Source organism: Pongo abelii, chromosome 12 (genome assembly GCF_028885655.2).
Source record: "Pongo abelii isolate AG06213 chromosome 12, NHGRI_mPonAbe1-v2.0_pri, whole genome shotgun sequence".
Taxonomy (NCBI): Eukaryota; Metazoa; Chordata; class Mammalia; order Primates; family Hominidae; genus Pongo; species Pongo abelii.
In genome coordinates this window covers 23486272-23495687 of record NC_071997.2, presented here as the reverse complement: position 1 = coordinate 23495687, position 9416 = coordinate 23486272, and the positions used below count along the sequence as shown (strand labels likewise).

The following is a 9416-nucleotide window of genomic DNA, read 5'->3' as shown; positions in this document are numbered from 1 at the left end:
AAGGGATAAAGAAGACAACAAGCAACATTTCCTGCCTATTTCAAAATAATTCTTGAGTGCTTACATTTCCTGGAATTGCCATGAGGCTTCTGTGTATTATCACCCACTGTGAAAAGGTCAGCTGAGAGTAATATGGTATCATGGTTAAGAGCAATGTCTTGAGGCTAAATTGCCTGGGTTTGATTCCCCAACTCACTGCTCATAAGCCTCATTCCCACAACAAAGTGCCTTTCTCAAAGCCTTGTGTGTGGATGTGGGGTGTATGGGTGTGTTAGGCATATTTTTATATAATATAGTATTTGTATATTCACAGTAATTGTGTGTGTGTGTATTTGTGTGTGTGTGTATATATATATATATAAATATATATATGTGCTGGGATTATAGGTGTCAGCCAATGCGTCTGGCTTACTCTCACTTTTAATTATTGTCTTAGAAGCATGCATGATTCAATTTGTTTTTCAATTCACGAATATATCTAATGGTTAGAGATGTATTTTTTAACTTAACTGTCGTGTTTTGCTGATAATGCAATTATGATATCTTTATTTCTATTCAACCCTCACATTATTTACTTCTTTTTCTTGTCTAGTTGCATTGAAAAGGACATCGAGCAAGGTGTTGAACACAAGTGATGATAACAGGGCTTATATCTCATTCCCATTCCTAAGTAGAAGCTTTCAAATTCTCTGTTAAGTATGGTACTGGCTCTAAGTTATTACGTTCTTATTAGAGAAAGTTCATGGCTATTTAAGTTTTTTTAATAGTGCTTTCAAAATCGTACAATGGTCATTTTATTGTATCAAATATTTTCTTCCTCTTTTTACAGGAACAATAATATGTATTTCATCCTGTTCATGTGGTGAGTACTTATTTCAATTTCTGATGTTACATTAGTCAACCTTTCTAGAATAAGCTCCACTTGGAGATGATATGAATTTATCTCTCACAAGATTTGATTAGCTAGCTAACTTTTTTGAATTGTTGCACCTATATTTATTTTAGAGTCTGTTCTGCAATTTGCATTTCTTGTAACACACTTATCAGGATCGAAGATCAAAATTATATGTTGGAGCTTGGCACAGCAGCTAGAGCCTGTCATCACAGCCCTTTGGGAGGCCAAGACAGGAGGATCACTCGAGCCTAGAAGTTTTGGGCTTCAGTGAGCTATGATCTTGCCATTGCACTATAGCCTGGGCAACAGAGAGAGAAGCTGTTTACAAAAAGTAAAAGAAAAACACAACAGAAAAGCAAAGTTACGAGTTGGGAGGTATTACTGCTTTTTTCTGTTCTCTAGAAGGGTTCGTCTAAAAGTGTGTGATTTTTTTCTTAAATGTCGTAAATATTTCACTGAAAAAGATCACCGGGTTTTTCATTGGGAGAAGTTTTGTTTTTTAAATAATAGGGTAAATTTTTAGAATCTACATCATATCTTAGATTTGTCTATGATTTCTTCTGTTGGTTTTTGTCAGATATGTTTTTCAGGGAAATTTCTCATTTCATCTAAATCATTAAGTGTATGAGCATAAAAGTCGTCTTAAAATCTTCTTATTAACATATTCATTTGTGGACGACCTAAGTGTTTGCCTATTTATTTTTGATTTGAACCCCTCTTCTCCATTTTTTAATTGAGTCTTACTAAGAATTTATCAATTTAATTTATCTGTGTAAAGAGCCTACTTTTGGCAGGTGTGGTGGCTCACACCTGTAATCCCAGCACTTTGGGAGGCCGAGGTGGGTGGGTTATTTGAGGTTAGGAGTTGGAGACCAGCCCAGCCAACATGGTGAAACCCCAACTCTACTAAAAATACAAAAATTAGCCAAGCGTGATGGTGCGTGCTTGTAATCCTAGCTACTCGGGAGGCTAAGGAAGGAGAATCACTTGAACCTGGGTGGCAGAGGTTGCAAGGAGCCAAGATCGCACCACTGCACTCCAGCCTGGATGACAGAGTGAGACTCTGTCTCAAACAAAAAAAAAAAGCATACTTTTGACTTCGTTGATTTTGTCTACTGTATGATTTTTAATCAATATTCTACAATTATTTTAATTTTTTTTTAGATTTTGGCATGAATTTACTTTTCTTTTTTTTTTAAATATTATAGGTTTATTTAAAACTTAATTCTCACCTTGAGTATGCAAAATACAAACTCCACAAAATGTTCATTTTACTTTGTAGTTTACAAATATACAAAATAGACGTTTGCTTAAATTTATATTACATATTTATTAAGGCAAGGAACTATATAGAAAAACACATTTGTTCTGCTTAAGGCATACTTGGGAATAAACCATTGTACAAATTATTGCACATCTGAAACCACAGTGCATAACAGACTGTCTGCATAAAAATGCTAAAGAAGTAAACCAGGTATATTACCTGACTTAGGTCATAAATGTAGATCGGAAGACAAATATAGATTTTCCTTGTCAAAGTATGCAGCAATTTGAAAACTTTGGCTTCCTTGTTTGGTACCTTTAGAACCAAGACTCACCAAGCACCATCATTTAGGCTATTTAAACATGTTTTCTGTACCTGAATTTCTTCCTCTGCTTCTAACATCATAATAATGGCTTTTAGAAGGTAAAGAGAATACAAGGTGATCTTTTATGCTTATATTGCATCAATACACAATTCAAGGGAATTCTGGTCTTCCCTCCCCCCAACTCACGGATATAATTTATACCCTGATATCCACAACTTCCAGTCACCCCCTTGGCATTTTGTAAGTCCAGGAATATTCAAGTTGGATTTAGAATTGGAATGATAGAAGATCCAGTCACAGACCCCATCTATTCTTTGATTTTTGTCTTTTGAATTCCTCATTTTTCCTGATTATCCACCCACAAGATGACTCAGTTGGGAACTTGACCATGATTGTAGTGCTTTCTGGCTGGGCTCCTTCCCTCATCGGGAAGACAGTGTGAAAAGTAAAAAATACTGAATTCTCTTCTGGCAGTGTGGGTCATATCCACTGTCTGGGATTTAAAAATGCCTCTTCATGTGTAAGGCAAGGTGGTCCGACCTGGAAAATGCTCGGTCGCATTTTTGGCACTGGAACGGGCGGTACCCAGTGTGTTTACGGTAGTGCCTGGTCAGTTCATCTGAGCGGGCGAATTTCCATCCACAGCCGTCCCAGTCACAGTGGTAAGGTTTCTCACCTGTGTGGGTTCGCAGGTGTGCCTTGAGATGGGAACTCTGTGTAGGTTTTGCCGCAGCCCGCGTAATCACAAGTGTGGGTGGCGGTCCTTTTCCGGGGCCACGATCGTCTTCCCCTCTTTGGCTTGGGCTCCTCCGGCATGCACGAACCGGGTGGCATGAGCTCTTGGTAGTGGAGCGGCGGGACTTGCGGCTGCATCTGGTCGGGCAGGAAGGATGGGTAATTGGGCCCCGGGTGGGGATGGAAGCCGGGGGGAAGCGGCAGGGCAGGGTGACAGTCCCTGCTGCTCAGCACTGCCTCAAGACCCAGGGTCGGGGTAGTCCTGCTGGGGAGCTGCCGCCCCAGGGGGAGGTCGTGTGCAGCCGGCCGGTGGTCATTGCTGAGAGGGGGTCCAGCGCCCAAGTGGGTGCACGAGGAGACCGCCTCCTGCTTGGTCTTGGGACACGTGCGCGGCGGCCCGCCGTTGTAGGGCGCCACCACCACCGGGTGGCTGCCGTCAGGGCTGCCTTTGCCGACGCTGATGACCGACGGGCTGCCGTCCTCGCTGCCAGGGGCGCTCAGCGACACCTTCAGTACGAACTTGCCCATCAGCCCGCCACCTGGCGGCTGCGGCTGCTGCGGCGGAATGTACACCGGGTCCAATTCTGGCCGCAGGAGCTCGGCCACGAAGCCGCCCGAGGGGCTCACGTCGTTGATGTCCGCCAGGTTGAAGGGAGCTGTCGGAGGGGGAGCGGACTCCCTGCCATCAAGAGGCCTCCGCCCGTCCCGCCCGGCGCCACCCCGGGTCGTTCCCGGCCCGGATCGGATAGGTGAAGCTGCAGGTGGAGGGCGCGCTGGCAGGGCCGCTGCTCGACGGGGACGACGAGGAGGAGGCTGACGCTGACGAGGACACGGTGGCGGCCACTGACTCCGGAGGATGGGTCAGCGAATTAGAGAGGATAAAGTCCAGGTCCAGGAGATCGTTGAACTCCTCGGTCTCTCTCCGAGGTAGGGGCGCCAGGTTGCTACCGCCGCAAGCGGCACCGGCTCCGCCGCTCTCCAGGTCTGTGGCCACGGTCGCCGCCGCCAGGTCATAGGGGCGGCCGGGAAGCACCGGAGGAAGTCGCTTCATGTGGGAGAGCTCCTCCCGCCAGCGGTTATTCGGGGCACCTGCTTGACGCAGTGTCTTCTCCCTTCCCGCCGGGCCAGACGCGAACGTGGAGAAAGATGGGAGCAGCGCGTCGCTGACAGCCATGTCAGACTCGCCAGGTGGCTGCCTCATTAATGTGGGGGCCCAGAAGGTCCTCGGGAGCCCGAAGCAGCTGGGGCACCCGAACCCCAAAGTCAACGAAGAGAGGAAACGAAGCCAAAACCCAAAAACCCAAATTGGCTGAGATCCTTCTTCTTTGGATTAAATATAAATTGGAAGCGTCCTTTTTAAAAAGTTCCTTTGTATACAAAAGTTCTTAGAAAAGTTGTAAACTCAAAAATAGACAATCAGCAAGGCGAGTAAGTAGGTCTGGTGGCCGGGCTGCGCTCTCTTCCCCTCAGCAGCGTCCCCCACCACTGTCGCGGTCGCCTCGAGTGCTGCCGTGGGCGCAGGGGCTGTGGCCGGGGCGGCGGGCGCAGGGGCTGTGGCCGGGGCGGCGGGCGGGCGGTGCCGCCAGGTGAGACTGGCTACCGTGGCGCGGAGCTGCGAACTGGTCGGCGGCGCAGGGCGCGGAGTCCGGAGAGTTGTGTGGAGCGCGCGCGGCCATGGGCGCGGGCCACGGGCGGGTGGGAGGGTGGGGGGCCAGAGGGACGGGGAGGGTCACTCGGCGGCTCCCGGTGCCTCCGCCGCCCGCCACCGCCTCTGCTCCCCGCGCGCCCGCAGACACGTTCGTTCTCTCTGGTCGGGGAACTGCCCAATTTACTTTTCTTTATCTGGCTCTTTGGGATAGACCTTCATTTGTAAATAACAGATGAATATAATGCTATACATTTTCTTCTTAATATTGTTTTAATTAAATCTCAGAAGTTTTCTTTCTATATATCTTGAATATTATCCCATGAAAAATATATTCATTGCTTTTCTTTAATTCATGCATTTGCAGAGAAACTGTAAAGGAAAGAGAAGAAAATACTTTTTCAAACCTTTAAGTATAGCAATACATGCGCGGGTTTGTTACATGGGTAATCTTGTGTCATCAGGGTTTGTTGTATAGATTATTTTATCAACCAGGTCTCAAGCCTAGCACCCATGAGTTATTTTTCCTGATCCTCTCCCTCTTCTAACCCCCACCCTCCTATAGGCCCCAGCGTGTGTTGTTCCCCTCTATGTGTCCATGTGTTCTCATCATTTAGCTCCCACTTATAAGTGAGAACATGCACTATTTGGTTTTCTGTTCCTGTGTTAGTTTGCTAAAGATAATAGCCTCCAGCTCCTTCCCTGTGCCTGCAAAAGACATGATCTAATAATTTTTTATGGCTGCATAGTGGGAATGCATTTTCTAATTACATTATAAAACAATAAGAAACAACTGAAATTAATTTTAATAAAAATTGTTAACCAAATATATCCAATATGTTTCGACATGATTAACATGACAAATATTAGTAAGATATTTTATATTGTTACTCTTTTGTTGTTTGTTTTGAGACAGGGTCTTCCTCTGTCACCCAGGCTGGCATGCAGAGATGTGCATTCCAACTAACTGCAGCCTCAACATCCTGTGCTCCAGCAATCCTGCCACCTCAGCCTCCCCAGTAGCTGGGACTACAGCTGCTTGCCACAACACCCGGGTAAATTTTTTTTGGTAATGATGAGGTTTCACAATGTTGACCAGGCTGGTCTCAAACTTCTTGAATCATGAAACGTCCCACTGCAGCCTCCCAATGGGCTGGTTTTACAGGCACGATCCACTGCACTCTGCTTTCTTACTTTTCGTGCTAAATTTTTGAAATTGTGCACTAGAAGATCTGAAGTAAGAGAAGTGTTAAAAAAGATGAGGCCCCCAAATTGCAAGAACCACAGAGAGTAATAAACTGTGGTCCAAAGGTAATCAGACAGATTTAAACTCATATACAGAAAAACCAATCTAAAAAGAAAGGAAACATTGATTATAAAGCAAGATTCTTGACTTGGTGATTGCAGACTTTGTGATGAGCAGTTTTCTATAATGGGAAAATTCAGGTCAGGCTCCATGAGAGTGGAGGCAGAGATACAATAAAGGAGAAGTTCTTTCAACCAGACCTCACAATCTAGTAGAAGTAGCAGACACACTAGTAAAGCAACAATCCCAGTACAACATGGAAACTGCCACAAATATCTATCTATTGGACATATAGAATTAAAGATCGAATCGTTTGCATGAGTCTTGAAGAATGAATGGAAATTTTCCAGGTGAATAAACAGTAAGAGTTGTCCAGGTTCAGACAAATGCCTGCATAAGGGAGAATTTTCTAAGGTGGTTTTCAATACCTGCGATTCTTGGCAGATGAGCAATGCTTTGATGGTCCAGAAAAAATCGAGGGGTGAGTTAAAAGTGTATTTGTGGAATGCAACTTTTTATAAATCCAAAAAGTAACTTTTAAAAGGAGACTGTGGATGGATTTCTGAATCACAAGTAAGGGAAACTCTGTCAGAGAGGACTTCCAACTGGACAATTTCAAATGAGGAATCCTTAGCTCATTTGAAATACCAAGGTCTTAGAAAAAGAGAACAGAGGCCATGGACTGGAGACGAGAGTGTGTGTTTTAAACAGGGTGGTCAGAAAATGCCTCAATGGAAAATTCATATTGAGACAACATCTTGAAGAGGAAGGCAAACACAAGTGTGTGTGTGTGTGTGTGTTGTGTGTGTGTGTGTGTGTACTTAGAGAGAGAAAGAGAGGGAGAGAGAATTCTAGGTGAAGAAAACAACATGTGCAGTAATGTTGAGTTTGTGTTTATTTTGAGGGCTGAGGAACCACAAAGAAGTCTATGTTTTATGTTAAAGTCAGTATGAAAGGCAATGGAAAGAAATGAGATTAGAGAGACAAAGAAGGCCAGATCATAAACGAAGCCTTATTAGCATAGGTTTTGCTTGGTGAAATGCATTGAGCTGAGCATGCTAGTCTGAGGCTATTTCACACGTGATGAATTTAAATAACTTGCCCCAAATTTCAGAAATGAAAATAATTATTTCCTTTCTAGTCAATATAGCTCTAGAGTCTAACTATTAAGCAGGAACTGTCTTACTTTTGTATAAATATGGGTTGGAAAAGAGGAATCCAATTTGTTTTTCTTCTTTATGACTATCTTAGAAAAAACATTTTATCATGAATAAAGTGAATATATTTGGGTAGATACATCTATGTTGGTTGATCTTCATGCAGAAAAGAAAAAAGAGTAAAATTTCATATAGTCTGAGAATTGGCAAGACCAAGAGTTAAAATATGGGATGTTCAAGAGACAAAGAGGAATCAGTGAGATTCAATAGGAGATGAGTAAATCAGTTTTGTTTTTGACTAACCCATTGTTACTGCAGGATTATGTGAATTTAAAGATAGAAGCAATCAGAGCTGAATATCGGAAGATGCCTGCATTTCTCCATGAAGAACAGCAACATCATTTGGAGATGCTTCAAAAGGAGGACAAAGACAATTTTTAGCAACTCAATAAAAGCAATGCCAGAATGGCCCATGAGAGGGAGATTTTAAAAGGAATGTATGAGGAGCTGAAGGAAATGTCCCATAAACCAGATGTGGAGCTAATCCAGATACTGACTGACCATGGGGTATCAGGATGTGGAACATTCATGTGCGCAGGTGTTTTTCCTCTTTCCTGAAATGCTTTCTTCCCTGTATTTCCACGACTTCTTTCCAGAAACACATTTCCATAACTCATGCTACTTTGTGGGTAGAGTATAGCCCCTCCAAGGGATTTTACCAGAAAAAAGGTCCCTCTTACTTTATCCACCAGCAACAAAACTTTGTGGAATGGTCAAGGTAACAGCCCTAATAAATATTCCCCATCTACAGTCAATAATATATTTTGGCTTTTTGAACATTTATAAAATAGTGAGCAGTTCATTTACATTAGGTCAATCTGGAGACATGGCAAGACTGGGAGTTTGGGGAATCTAAATATTATTTTTCATCCACTCACATTTATAATAGGGCCTAGGGAAGATGACTGGATAGGTTCTTCATAGTTACTGCAGAAGATAGACTCTCTGGACCTTTTCTCCCTTCACTTGTGTAAAGAATGTCTTCAAGACTCCGACTTCACTAGGACATTAATTCATAACAATATGAGAGACAAGGTTTTTCATTAGAGAAGAAATATAAAATGCTTTCCAGAAGGGAAAATGGCAGGAAAATAATATTTTCAGAAACTGCCTCCAGATCTCACACTGAACTTAGTGGAAGACTCATCTTGCAGAAAGCACAAACGCTTTCTTTTTTTTTTTTTACAGGTGTTTGGAGACATATTACCCAGGTGCGTGTGTACCTGGATTTTAGCAGGTGTTCTTTCAGTTTCCACAAATATTAAACAGGATCTACTAAAGCGAAGGCATACATGATCAAGATATTAATATTACTTTTTCCTGGATCTACTTTCGCTCCCCCACCTTATGTAGTCATCTATTATGTTGCCACACTCAGTGATTTTACTGGACAGATGCAAAGAAAGTATCAGAAAAAAAAAGGAGAAGAAGCAAACACCAACACATAAATGAATAAACAAAAAAAGAATGAAAGAAAACAAGCTTCTCAGTTTCCGATTGTTTTATACCTCCAAATCCTGGATAGGTGAAAGATAAAGTGTTGTTTCCTGGATGGTGGGAAAGTCACCAGGGGAAGCAGCAGGAGAGAGAAGGGGAAAGTATTTTAGAAGTGAGAAAGTGTTGATGATTTGTTGTTTACATATATATATACACACACACATATATATACACACACATACACATATATATAATCAGCTGATGTGCTGAAAAATAGATTAAACAAACTGTAAAGTGTTAGTGCCAGAAAAGCCTGGCACTAAAGAAGAAGAGCACACTGACAGGCACCAGCTGACGCTGGCAGCCATTAATGGTACAATGACATGGAAATCAGCTGAGAGCTCTTGGAGATGAGCCCTGCTGCTGAGACGTTTTACTGCAGGGGAACACCACCTTCCCACTCCATCCCCCTCCTGGCACACCATTTATCTGCTGAAAGCTGCTTTCACCAATCAATAAATCTTGCACTCATTCTCCAAGCCCACATATGATCTGAGTTTTCTGGCACACTAAGGCAACAACCCTAGGATAC

The 9416-nt window shown here is 43.1% G+C and overlaps 1 long non-coding RNA gene and 1 pseudogene across 1 annotated transcript; one reads left to right on the top strand and one right to left on the bottom strand.

Annotated features, from left to right (window-relative positions):
• Positions 1 to 495: 495 nt before the first annotated feature.
• On the top strand, positions 496 to 8849 carry LOC129057223 (uncharacterized). The gene is made up of 4 exons (XR_008521786.2): positions 496 to 862; positions 5781 to 5919; positions 7646 to 7925; positions 8576 to 8849. It is a non-coding gene; the product is annotated as an uncharacterized LOC129057223 (long non-coding RNA).
• LOC103889668 (Krueppel-like factor 4) lies at positions 2078 to 5221 on the bottom strand (annotated as a pseudogene).
• Positions 8850 to 9416: the final 567 nt, after the last annotated feature.